We start from the raw sequence: 13,391 nt of genomic DNA, 5'->3' as shown, positions 1-13,391 counted from the left end.
AAGATGTCTGACTGGGTGATGCCACTGCTGTTGGAGGGATCGCAGATGAAGACAACAGAACAACCCAGGTATTTTTTGCTGCCCATGTGTATGGGCTTTTACTCACCAATCTCTCCCTTCCTGCTCTGTCAGAGCACTGCCCTGTCTCAGAGAGTTTAGAAGAGCTCCTGCACAAGATGAGGAGGCAAACTGACAGCTGAGCTTTATACACAGGTGACCTAAAACAGCTCCCAGGAACATCTGTCCTGAGAGGCAGAATACAAGCACATCTGGCTCTCATACATCCCTTCTCTTCAGCAGCACACAATAAGTCTTACACTGTGTACAGGAGATGCCATCCATAGGGGCACAGAAGTCCTGGTTTTCAATCAGCAACATCTTCTGTTCATGTGTGAGAGCTCATTGCACAGCTGTTCAAGCTGCCTCCTCTATTGAGCCATGCTTAGATGATCCTGCCCCATCCCCATGAGAAAGAGAAGCTGTTGGCAAAAGGTCAGGCCCTTGACACACTGGCTACACTGGCCGAGAATTAAAGGTGAGGGGATGTTTGCCTGGTGCAGAAGCTCTTGATGCTGCCTCAGCTGCTCCCTCTCTCTCTGGATGGTCCTGAGCCTCTCATGGTGTTCGAACTCTATCCAGCATGCCTCCTGAAAGGGTTGCTCCCCTTCCTCATACCTCTGGCATGAGTGCTACAAGACACAGTAGCAGGGGAGACTGGGAACAGAGACCATCACTGCCCAGGGGAAAAACCCCTTTGCGCATATCCTTATTCTTAGCTCAGTATAAGGATTCATGACTATGTGAATCCCCAGCCTCACTCTCAGCCCCTGTACAGCTGTGAATTACAGCACAAATACTATGTTTACCTCAGTCATGCTTTCAAGCTCTTTCTCCCTTTGCTGAATGCACTGTTTGGCCCTCTCCAACTTTCTTAAAGTGAAGCTCATACCCAGATTCGTCCAGCTGCTCCTTGTCCCTCTCCAGCCGCTTCTCCTTGGCTCTCAGCTTCTGGCCATGTAACTTCAGGTCTGCCTGCAGCTAGGACAGGCACAAGGGAAACCAAAGCATTACCTACTCTGTTCTTGAGACAATCTCATGTCTTCCTAAGCAGATGAGGGAGACATGTCCTTGCTGAACTTCTCCTGCAGGCCGGTTTGGGGTGCAGAGCAACACCACCAAGTACTTGAGCAGTGCCCTCATTCATTCATCCTTGGGGGCCAGAGCTGACAGAGTTGTGATTGTACAGACACACCACACTCTTTCCCCGGGAAGTATGGAGCCCCTCACTATGTTGGACAGAATGAGGTGTGCTCATGGCTCAGCAGTTTGTCAGCAGTGAAAAAACTCAGCCTGAATGGTTATTTTTCACCTCAGTAGCCCTTAAAAACTGAGTTCTGCTGCACTGTCTGTACCACCTATTCCCCCAGGGCAGCCCCAGGCAGAAGCAGAACTGGCTGTGGACACATCCCCGTCGCAGAGATTTTCTCTCAGGTGACTTAAAACGGAGACAGCTGCTTCTCTCTCTGCCCAAACTCCTCACAGGCACAGGAGAGAGACAGAGGTGACTGATGCTTCTGTTGACATCCAGACAGGCTGGTAGAGGCTGTTCCTGGAACAGTTTGGTTCTCACTACCCTGAGTGATATCTCTCACTTCACACCTGGAGGCAGCACTGAATGTCTCCCCTGTGGGCAGGACCCATCCTTAGAGCCTCCCAGGTGATGCTGGAGGCTATAGGACAGAGCTCCTCTGTGATACCTAGGCCAGTCTCATCATGGTGAAGTCCATTTTCTGGGATTGCTCCATCTTGTGCTCCAGACAGTCCTGCATCAGCCATTCTTGGTTATGAAATGCAGCTGAGTGGTCAGCTGCCAGCTTACCTTGCTCATCTAAGCACCTCTGCAGCACTAACTTCCGCTCCTTCAGCAAAGTCCTGACCCAAAGATACTAAGTGACCAGGGCAAGCAAGGCTTTGATAGCCTTGCCTGGACTACTTTCTCCAAAGAACCCATTAGCAGAGGTCAGGGTCTACACTGTGATTGTGCCTGTCTCATGTTCCAGAGGCAGTAGCTGCTGGTCCCATTGGAACGAATCCCACTTTTATGAAACATATGCTTGAGCTGCTTGTCCTACTCTGGGATTTGGGATGCTGCTGTACCAGGGCTGTGTCCTGGCTCTGACCAGAGCTGAGCTGCCAGCTGCTTCTTGCCCTGCCACAGCCTCTCCTCCTGCTGCCATGTCTGCTGCCACTACTTCTCTCTTCTCATTTTCAGGGACGCACATTCTCCTCAGCTTTTTATTCTGAATGCTTACATAATGCCTTATTATTTTTAATATCCCTTGCCAAGTGTCATTCAATCTGTGCCTTAAAATTTTAAACAATATATTTATAGGAAAGAATTTTATTAAAATTTTTAATGAAATTCTTCAAAATCTTTAAGCAGACTAGGTGTAACTCAAGGAAGAAGATTCATTTGCAGCACAAATCCCTTTCAACACAAATGCATGTTAATCTCCTTCGCAGCTTATTCAACTATGCCTTGGCTGTATCAGGTAATGCAAGGTTAACACACATTCTTTGTAAAAGTGGCCTGCACCACATGCCTTGCAAAGATATGAGAAAGGCTACGTAAACTTAAAGCAGAAATATTTTATTTGATTTTCTCACTTAAAATTTTTGATAATATTCAAGAAGGAAACATTATGTTTTCTGATTCTGTAAATTCCATTGACACACAGTTAAGATTTTGAAGGTCTGTATGAAACAATGGATACAATAAATCAGCTTTGTTAAATATCTAGACCTGGTTAATAATACCTTGCTCTTGTTTATAATTGCTACCATTAGAGATGGAATCTACTTTTGTTTGTTAGTTTTGTTTCAATTTAATTTTTTTGTATTAGGTTACTTCTTGCTTTAAATTGCCAGTTTTTGACAAGAGCTAAGTTTAAACCTGGAATTTTATAGCTGCAATTTATTAAGAACTGGCACTTTAAAGATATAGTATTGAAAGATTACTTGTGAATTATGGTACAACCACCAGGTTGTGCAGAAAATTTACAGACAATCTGCAAGTTGAAATATTAATATCTTTGTGCTTAGGAGATTGCATTAATTATAGTCATTCTAAGAGTGCAATAATTAGACTGTTTTACAGTAGCTACTAAGGTCAGTTTATACAAGTAATTTTCACCTGCTACAAAGCTCCATGAATATATTAACTCATTACAAACTTGTGTTCTCTGTTCAAAGTTGTGTTGTTTTGAAAGGAAAGCAACAAAGTGGTGGATTTGACAGAATGAAATTCTGCCACTGCAATCAGGGATGGTCTGGGACAGGATTTCATCAGAAAGCAATATACAGCTATGAACACTAATTGGCCTTTTGTCATAGCTGGATAATCAATCCTGTCCGCTAACACAAAAAGCTTTTGTGAGAACATGGATTTTACTGGAGTGCTGCCAAACCCGGACAATTTATATGTTGTAATATATTTCCAAAAGTGAAAAAAAATGTGGGGAGTACAAGCAGGGATGCAACTCTGCCTTGTAGTGATAGCTCAAGTCAGTACCTCAGCTTTCCTGGAATATTCTCATCTAGGGGAAAGAAAAGCAGAATAAACCTGAAAGGAAAATAAGAAACCTGGGGGTTTATTCTTATAAGTAAACAAAAATATTAGTTGGTGCCTGATAGACTGAAAGACAACAACAAACAAGGCAGCAAAATAATTTATTTTTAAGTTTTTAAAATTTTATAGTTTGAGCTGAGTAATTTTTTTAAACACATTCCATGCATTTTTAGCTAAAGTATTTAATGAATTTGTTTTCAAATTCATAGAGTCCAACTATGTCTACAGAGACGTACCAAGAAAAAAATATTTAACAGCAGTTATGGCAAAAGCTTGGAACAAATCAACATTTAAATTTGCATTTATTAATATTTAAATTGGATAAATAATTTTGAGGATAAATATGTATCAATCAGTAAAAATAAATACATTCCTTACATCTTCAACTAAAGCATTTCACAATATCAAAAGTGGGCATTGACAAGTAGGTTTTTTTTCAGAGGAAACTGATGTATTTTTTATTACTTGTTTTTAATTGGAATAGTAGTATCTTCCAGTTAAGATCTGAACCATCTAATTCACAATACTGTTCATTACACCTTGGAGTGAGTCCTGTAGAAGTTTAAGGCTGATGGAATTGATTGTATTAAAAATGCAACTTCAGAATTCTCCATTGGTTTAGAATTAATAGTATGATCTGCATAACAACACTTCCTCTGTTTCTTTACACAATAGCAGTATCTATGGCCTCCAGATGTGAAAATATTTGCACATATAATTAGTTATTCATAGAAATCAAAAATTTATTGCTTTCCTTAAATGTTCAAGCAGCTTTTCCACACTTCACAATTCTTCACAATCATAGTTTTCAATTTACATTTTTAGTACATTAATCTCCTGCTGTCCCATCAAATAGAAACTCTTTGTCTTATGGTGGGCTGATTCCTTTTTGCTCATGCGAGAAGCTTCACAGACATATATTTGAGTAGTATGATAACCAGCTAGAAGAAAAGTTAAATTAATTACTTAGGGAGATATAAAGCTAACAGCAAAAGGTGAAAAAAGGAGAGTTAACTTAGTATAAGATCAAGGTGTCAAGAATAAAATTAATCATGCTAACAAGATGCTTGAAGAAAATAAAATTGTAGTTGTCTATATGCCTGCACCAAGAATGTAGGTGATAAACAGGAAGAATTAGAACTGCATGTTTGTGAGCATAAATTTGCCTTAATTGTCAGTACTGAAACTTGTGGGATTCACATTATTGCACTTTTAAAATCAATATAGATTAAATGAGAAAAGGAAAAGGAGGACAGATTTTCTATCTGAAATGTTGTACTAATTAATTCTGAGGCATTGAAAAGTCTGAGGTAAACAATGTTAGATAAACTATGCCTTCATTTTATGATACATGACAAGTACCAGATAAGGTAATAAAAAATGATACTGCTATTCCTAAAAGTTATCTTCAATTTTTTAATAGACGATTGTTTCTGACTTATGGGAATGTGACGTTAGATATTGTGACAGTAAAAAATCACAGGAATAAAACCCATCTGATTAGATGTGCTAAGTTTGAAATCCCAGGTACTAATAAACGTAACTGATAAAAAAAGTAAAAAGTATGGCCAGACTTAGACACAGCTTTGCACAGAAGTAGGTATACTGGATACAATGAGTGAAAAAGTAATTTAATAGTATTTTTTAAAGTTCTTTAAACTGAAATGAAAGCATCCAACAAAAAGCAAGAGCAAATACCTACAACACAGCAAGTGATGGAAAGGGAAAATTGATAGTGATGATAACATGTGAACTGTAGACATTCAGAAGTAAAACAATCAATGAATAATGAATACATACACACACACACACACACACACACACACACCCAACTGCTCATAATAAATTCCACTGTAATCTGTTTGCTTAGTCACATGTAATCCTGAATAGAGAAACTGTAGATCTGCAGGTTTTGAATTCAGTCATCCTTGTGGGTCCCTTCCAGCTCAGGATAGTCTATGTTAGCTAATAAGCCTTGCCTTCAGTGGTGAAGGGCAAAGACAGGCAAATACCTACTTCCAGGTTCATAAGATGGCTTAATTTCCTTTCACTGCTCCATACTATCAAAATTTGTTCTTGTGTTTTAGCTTCATTACTCACTATTTTTTACTGCTAACACCCAGGTAAAACAAAGTGATAATTTAATAGTATTGCATGGCTTCTGGACTCAATATTGCAAACTTACACACTTTTTACCAGATGAACTTGCACATTCAAGTGCACGAGTCTCTGGTCTTCATTGACATGTTGACATGCCCTAAAGATTCTTTAGTGTCTACACAGCACTGAACTGTCATAACATTCTAGCATTGCCAGAAGCAGTGCTGGCAGCTGAGAAGGCAAAAGAGTTCAGCTAGTATGTCTGCATTCTAGCAATAGCTAGATGCAGTATATACGTGGTAATGACAATACTAATTCTGCTGATAACTCTCAAGCAGGTTAAGTGACATTTATTAGCATGTTTATGCCATTTTTAAAATGGCACTTATTTATACCAGTTTTATGTAAGTTTTAGAAGACTATGAAAATTCTTAATATTAGTAGAAAGCTAGTGCTATGTCAATATTTAGAAAACGTAAATTAAACTGGGAATAGATACAGTTAATTATAGTCCTGTCAGCCTGCTATCGATCCCAAAGAAAATAATGGAGCAGCTGGTACAGGATTTGATTAAGAAAGAATTAAGAGGAGTTAATATAATTAATGTCAATTAAAATGCATTTACAAAACCTAAGCCTAATTACTCCAACTTAGTATCTCCTTTAACTACAACTGAAAATTTGGGATATGAATTCAATCTCTGACTTTGAATAATTCTATTTTCATGCAGTGAGTTCAACAGTACAAAATTATTTTGGTGATATATTATATGGAATAAATGGCTAGCCTTGTATCTTGAAGGACTTGATAGTAGAATTACTTCTTGGTCCAGCAGTAATAGAATTTCTACCAGAAAAATTTTACATAAAAAATATTGATTCTTTAAAATATAAATAATGATGATTACTAATGTAGACAGAGTCACTTGTAAACTGAGTTACAATATAATAGACATAAAGTAAATTACTCAAGAAGAAAAATGTTGCACATGGTAGCAACATGAAGGATCACAGAATGGTTTGCATTGGAAGGGACCTTAAAAACCAGGTGCCTCAAAGCAAAATCAATCATTTCCTTGAATACTTCCAGGGATGGGACATCCACAGCTTCTCTGGGTATCCTATTCCAGTGTCTCAACCACACTTACAGTAATGTATTTCTTCCTAATAATTAGTGTAAACATACTCTCTTTCAGATTAAAGCCATTAGCCCTTGTCCTGTCGCTACATGCTTTTGTAAAACTCACTCTGGAGCTCTCTTGTAGGCCCCATTAGTTACTGGCAGGCTCCTTTAAGGTCTCCCTGGAGCCTTCTTTCTCCATGAATCTCCTTCTTTTCTCCATGAATAATCATGATGCTGTCAGCTTGTCTTCATATCAGAAGTGCTCCAGCCCTTGGATCATGTTTGTGGCCCTCCTTTAGACCTATTCGAACAGGTCCATGTCCTTCTTTTGCTGAAGATCTCAGAGCTAGATGTAGTACCCCAGGTGAGATATCATGAGTGCAGAATAGTGGGGCAGAATCCCCTCCCTCCATCTGCTGTCCATGGAAGCCAGGATGTGGTCATCATTCATGGCTTCAAGCACACACTGCTTGATGTAGTTCTGCCTTCCAATAACAGACACTCCCAAGACTTTTTCCTCAGTGCTGCTGTCATGATTCTGACAAAAAAAAAAAAAGAGAGACATAGTTATTAAAGTAAAATATATAGTAAATATGTTTATCATTGTGGCCAAAACTTTGACTGTGAGTAAATGAACAGAAGAATGAATGAATTTAACTTTTTCCATGAGGAAATATTCTAATTGAAACATATTTTTTATTACCTCTGTTTTATATATATATCTATTTTTATCTATTTATTGTTGTATATCTATATGGGTTTTACATGGATGTGATCATGTACCAAGTGCAGTTAGAGTGTCTACACTTCACTTTTTTCCCCAAATAATATTAAAAATCCCAAGAACAAAGAAAAGTCAAAGATGTTATTCAAGAGTGGAAATTCTGGTAGTCTTCCTACACTCTTTCTGGTAATCCTTTCACATATTTATAAGTAATTGTACATATGGACATCAATGTAGATTTGCACATTTCTAATGCTTTTTCCCTCCAAACCCTAATTCCTACTCTCTAATATATTATACTCATGATGAGCAGCTTTTCTTTTTCCCCCTCGTTCATACAAATAATGACAGACTTGAAAGGGGCACACACATGTCAGTTTATCAAGGAAAATGTTGAGACTGACACAATCGCAGACTATAGGAGCCCCCTGAGGTACAGTAATCTGATTAATCTAATTAGTTCTTCAATCTAAGGCAGAAGAAGCAATAATTGGTTGTCAGCCTGGTTCATTTTAAAACTGCATGCTATTCACAAAAATTTAGAACCAAGTTCCTCTGAATGGTTGTTATTTTTTGGATTGTTGACCCATACTTATTCTTGTTAGTATAAACTGAAATGTTAATCCCACACCAATGTATGGAAATAAAGAGTTTCCAAGTTTTTCCCCAAGCCCTTTTACTTTTGTCTGTGAAGGCAGAACACCTATGATGAAACAGGTGGGACTCACATAATTCACTCTCATACCAGGGAGGTGAGGTGATGTTTGGACTATTCCAAATGTCGAAACAAACTTGAGCATTTTTGCCTAATATATTTTTTTCCTAGAAATGTGTCCTGGGGTGACTTTACCTTTAAGATAGCTTCAGGAGTTGGGAGGAAGTTGAAGCTGCGAGAGGCTGATGGGAACCTTTTCTCCTGACCAATTATTGGTCATTTCTAAGAATTGACAGCAGTTTTGACCATTGAAAAGTGAGATCAACTTGTGAACACCACCTAAAGATGTAAAGCCAGGGTTCTCTTGTTCTCTTTGGTTTCTGGCTTCTGACGAGGTAACAGGCTCTGTCTTGGCCTCCTCCCCTCCACTCCAGGCTGGACAAGGCCACAGAGAGCGGGGTGGGGCGGGGAGAAACGGAGCCGGCCGGCCTGGCTTGGTTTGCAGTTTCTGCTGCTGAACTGAAACCTGACACCGTGAACATCTGCAGCTTTCCAAGACTTTAAATTTTTTACTACCTGGATGAGACTTAAAGATTACTCCTTTTTCCCAGAGAGACAGACAGAGAGAGAGAGACAATCAACGTGAAGAAGACATCATAAAACTATCAGAGACAGAAAAGGAAAGAATTAAGCTTCAGAAGAGGTAGAGAATAAGGAGATGCTTTAATTAAGCTGAAATATTTTTCTGTTAAAGCTATGGAGATGGACAATAGTATTCTGAAAAAACTCCTTTAATTCATGACAGAGTATATTGGGAGGACTGGAGTGTTCAAAGTGTGGATTTTGAGCAAAAGGTGGAGTAGTTGTGATACAGTGAGGTGCTGGAACAGAGAGGGAAGAAGTAATAGTTGAAGATTTGGGGCCATTGTAGAGGAAAGAGAAAACTTCTGTTTCCAGGAAAGCTCACAGAGACAGATGAAAAGAACTTTTGCCTTTGAATAACTCATCCTTAAAAATGACATCCCTAGACTCATTGACCCATACACACCTCAGAGTGATGTGAAATGGGAGGAGAAAATCTGATGGCAGATTTTTCCAGGCAGCTGGCATCAGAGAAATAGAAAACTATAACAGAAATAGTTTTCTTGTGAGAAACTCCATAAATTAGCAGAAGAAGACTTCTGTTTCTCTACAAAGACTAATGAAAAGACTCTAGCAAGAATTGGGACTGTTTTAAACACCAAAGTTCCAAAGTTTTTTGTCTCTGTGTTGTCATGTGAACAAGGGAATGGTTGGGTAGTGGGAGCAAAAGGGGTTTTCTGGAAGTTTTATTCTAGTGTTCTTATTCTTGTAGTTTTGTTAATAAACTTTCTTTATTCCTTTTAAGTTTTAAGCCTGTTTTACTCTTGTTCTAATCCATATCTCACAGCAAGAAATAAGTAAGTTTTCTAGTAATTTTTTAGTTACTGCTTTAAAACCATGACAAAATGCATACTTGGAATGTAGTCACAGTTGGAAAAAATTATTCCAAAGTGGTATTTTAAATTTCTTGTTGGGAAAAGAATGTTAGCTTCATGGCTTGGGGTAGAGTGGCTAGAAAGCTGCCTGGCAGAAAAGCCAGTGAACATGAGTCAGTGTGTGCCCAGGTAGCCAAGAAGGCCACTGGAATCCTGGCCTGTATCAGCAATAGTGTGGCCAGCAGGACCAGGGAAATGATTCTTCCTCTGTATGGGGCACTGATGAGGTGACACCTGCAGTCCTGTACTCACTTTTGTGTTCCTTGCTACAACATTGGTGTCCTGGAGCATTGCCACAGTTTTGGAGAAGCACACAACAAGAACACACTGAGTTCATTGTTGCCTCAGATGAGGCGTAGCGACCCGGTTCGTGAGTGACACGACGGCTAAACTTACAGGCCTGTCGGGCTAATCACATGCGAACACCAATGTGGTGGACGGTGAAGAGCGTTTATTTCCTGTGTGCAAGGTTTTATATGACCGAGATAAGATGACATCATCACCGTGACATTATGGGTTATAGAACTTTGGAGAAAGAGGGGCCCTATCTTCCCGTACAACGCGAGATCTTCCGATCGGCGTTCCCTATCTAACCACATCAGTTCATGCAGCAACAGCCAAAGTTTATTGATGGGCACCCTCTTTTATAGGGGCTTCAGATGCCCCGCACTTACACAGGGGATTGGTTGGGGTCTTAGCACCACCCAGCTCACCTAATCAATAATGTGCGTGCCATCTGTGATTCATAGGGATTGGCTGGGGTCCCCTTGTTTGAGCTTGAATTCAGCCAGTCAATTTCATACCTGGGGACTTGTTTACCTCTCTTCTCTAACAAGGTTGGTCTAGTTGGTGTCTGTTACAGCCAATTTATCTGTGCAGGTTCTGTTAAATCCCTTCTCTGTTAAAAAAACCATAGTGTTCTTTGCCATCTTCAGTGGAGCTCCTTGTAGGTAAGATGACAAAGACAGCAAAATGAGACAGATGTTTCTACCCAACTTGCCAAGCCTAGCCCCTCCCAGCTAGTGATGAATCCCATATATTATCGAAGATGTAACTTTCATACCCAGGAGCTGTGAAATGGAATTAACAACAATACAAGTTTTCAAATTGGCATGCTACAGGCTCATTACTTGCAAGTTACAACTTTAAAAATAAGAAACATCCAACTTTAGAACCCTGGGAAAACCAACCTGGGAAAAAATTTGTCTAGTTTGGGTTTGTGATTCATACCTTAAACAGATAAAATCCCCAAGTTCTCATATCCTTAAATATATAAAATCTTTATATAGATTGTTACCGCAAGAGTCCCCAGTTCCCATGATGGTTGCAATGATGAAAAGAGATTCAAAATTACTGGATTCTGGGAAGGTTCTGGTACTGTTAAATGATTCAGAATATAAACAGCCTTTTCCACACATTAAGGGCATAAACAGCTTTTTCCACACATTCCCCCTTTTCTGTTCAAAAAAACCACATTTTAAATTTCTCTGTGTACTCACAGTATCAAAAACAGTGCAAATCAGTAAAAGAGATGACACACTCTAGTTTTTCTAGAAGTCAGAGGAATTGATACTGGTTTCAACATAATCCTTTGCAGAGGTGGTGAACACAATTAATTAATTAAATATGGACAATAATGTGTGGTAGAAAAGGTTCTAGATCTCAGTTTTAGTTTACCTAAATTGATGGCATGTCATTAAATAAGTGAATATAAAGTGTCTATTTTGGTTTGAATGCTGCAGTAAAACTTGGCAAATCAGCACTTTTATGAGCATTCATTTTGGAAAAGTTAACACTGGGCAATAGCTATGGACTAAAACAGCAACATTCCTTTTTATAAATTAAATTATATTTTAAAGAAAGGAGTTGTATGAGTTATGTAGAAAAGAAGACAATAAGCATTATTGAAAGGAAATGTAAAATGATGCTGAAATGCAAAATACTTCTGCTAATACTGCTATTTGAAATACTTTTGAAGTAAATTTAACAAGACCCTTAGAATATACTTATAGGTTTATTTCAGGGTCCTCAAAACAGTGTCTTTGAATTTCAAAATGTCGCAAATATTAAGGAAGTCTCTGTTGCAGTGAAGCTGTCTTCTGTCTAATGTAAGAAGGTAGCAGGAGGCTGTAACAAGGGATTTGCAATACTATGTATGCTACTTATTTTTATTGGGCAATTGATTAGGCCACTGACAGGATAGAGTAAATTCATAATAAAGGCAGTACCCCTGCAACACAGGATAGCAGTTTACAGAAGGTCCATAACTGGGAAATACTTCAGCTGGAACTGAAGAAGTATTAAAATAGTAAAGGTATCGCCTTTACTTCTCAGCAAGAAAATATCCTTTAAAGAAACATGCTAGTGTTTTCCTTATTAAAACTTGAGACACTGCAATCTAGAGATGGCAAGACTGTATAAATTCAATTTTTTCTAATTTTAATCATCCCATGTTTTTATTTATGACTTTGGAATACTAAGAAATTTACAAGACTTTTAGGAGCAACAAATATACAAATTGCAGAAATATAATAGAAAAGGACAAATTTAAGAACGAAACAGTCTTTTCTATTTGGGACTTATTTTAAACTTTCATTCTAGATTTTCATTCTAGATTCATTCCACGGAATATGCTTGTTTTTTACGATTTATAGTTTTGGACTCCAAATAAAGCTATCTTTGCAGGCTGATATTAATTTCAGGGGGTATGTGGCATAGCATAAGGATCTAGAAGTCTTGCCTTGGGTTTTACTCAGCATGGCATATTTTTCCTTTGAAGGATATATGATTAATCATCAAATTAAGGGTGACAAAATTAAGTGTTATATTGCCATTATTCTGAGTTATTACAAAGAGTGTCCATTTAGATATAAGGTGGTAAAGTCTAGGTAAATATTATTGTGAATATTATATTAGTATAATGTATCACTATACTTTGCTGCAAAACCTCAGCATTAAAAGCCATTAATAAATACGAAAGGTATTTATGCAAATCTGTGTGTCAGTTGTAGTTAATTACAGTGGTATCATGTAGATGGATATATGTATAAAGCCTTGAGATACAAAATATTAGTTCAGACTTTGTTAATTATTATTAGTGTGTTATAAATGACCCAAGCCCCAGGCAGGAATTACTAAATAGAATTTAATTAGAACCCAAAGGGGAACAGTGCTGGGAGTGTAGCGAGACTCTTTCTGCTCACCAGAGGCTCACCCACAAAATGGCGTCTCCACCTTTTATACCCCCAAGACCACATCAACTTCATTAATATTCATGAGCAGTCCTTATATGTCCTTCTGTGCCTTTCACTGGTGGAGCCCCTCTCATCTATTGCTTGGTGGTGTGATGCTGCCCTGCCAGGCCTCCCAGCAACAAGCGTCCCCCACTCCCTCCACCTCCCACAAGGGTCAAGCACATGCCCTCCCCCACATGCCCCGACAGTTCTGTCAGCCAGAGCTGCCAGGCAGCCACCACACGTGGGGAGGATTGAGGGGAAAGAGAGAAGAATTCAAAACCAGACTGGAACAGCAAAAGTACATGTCAAAAGAAGCACCAGCCCCAACAGAATCTCTCCCCACCACACTCAACAACTCTTCTTCATTTGCATGTGACAACCACCACACCTTAGTCATAACAAGTGGATT

This window comes from Pseudopodoces humilis, chromosome 4, assembly GCF_049639895.1.
Source record: "Pseudopodoces humilis isolate 2021_Gansu_Grassland_sample_001 chromosome 4, ASM4963989v1, whole genome shotgun sequence".
Lineage (NCBI taxonomy): Eukaryota > Metazoa > Chordata > Aves > Passeriformes > Paridae > Pseudopodoces > Pseudopodoces humilis.
This window is presented reverse-complemented; position numbering follows the sequence as displayed.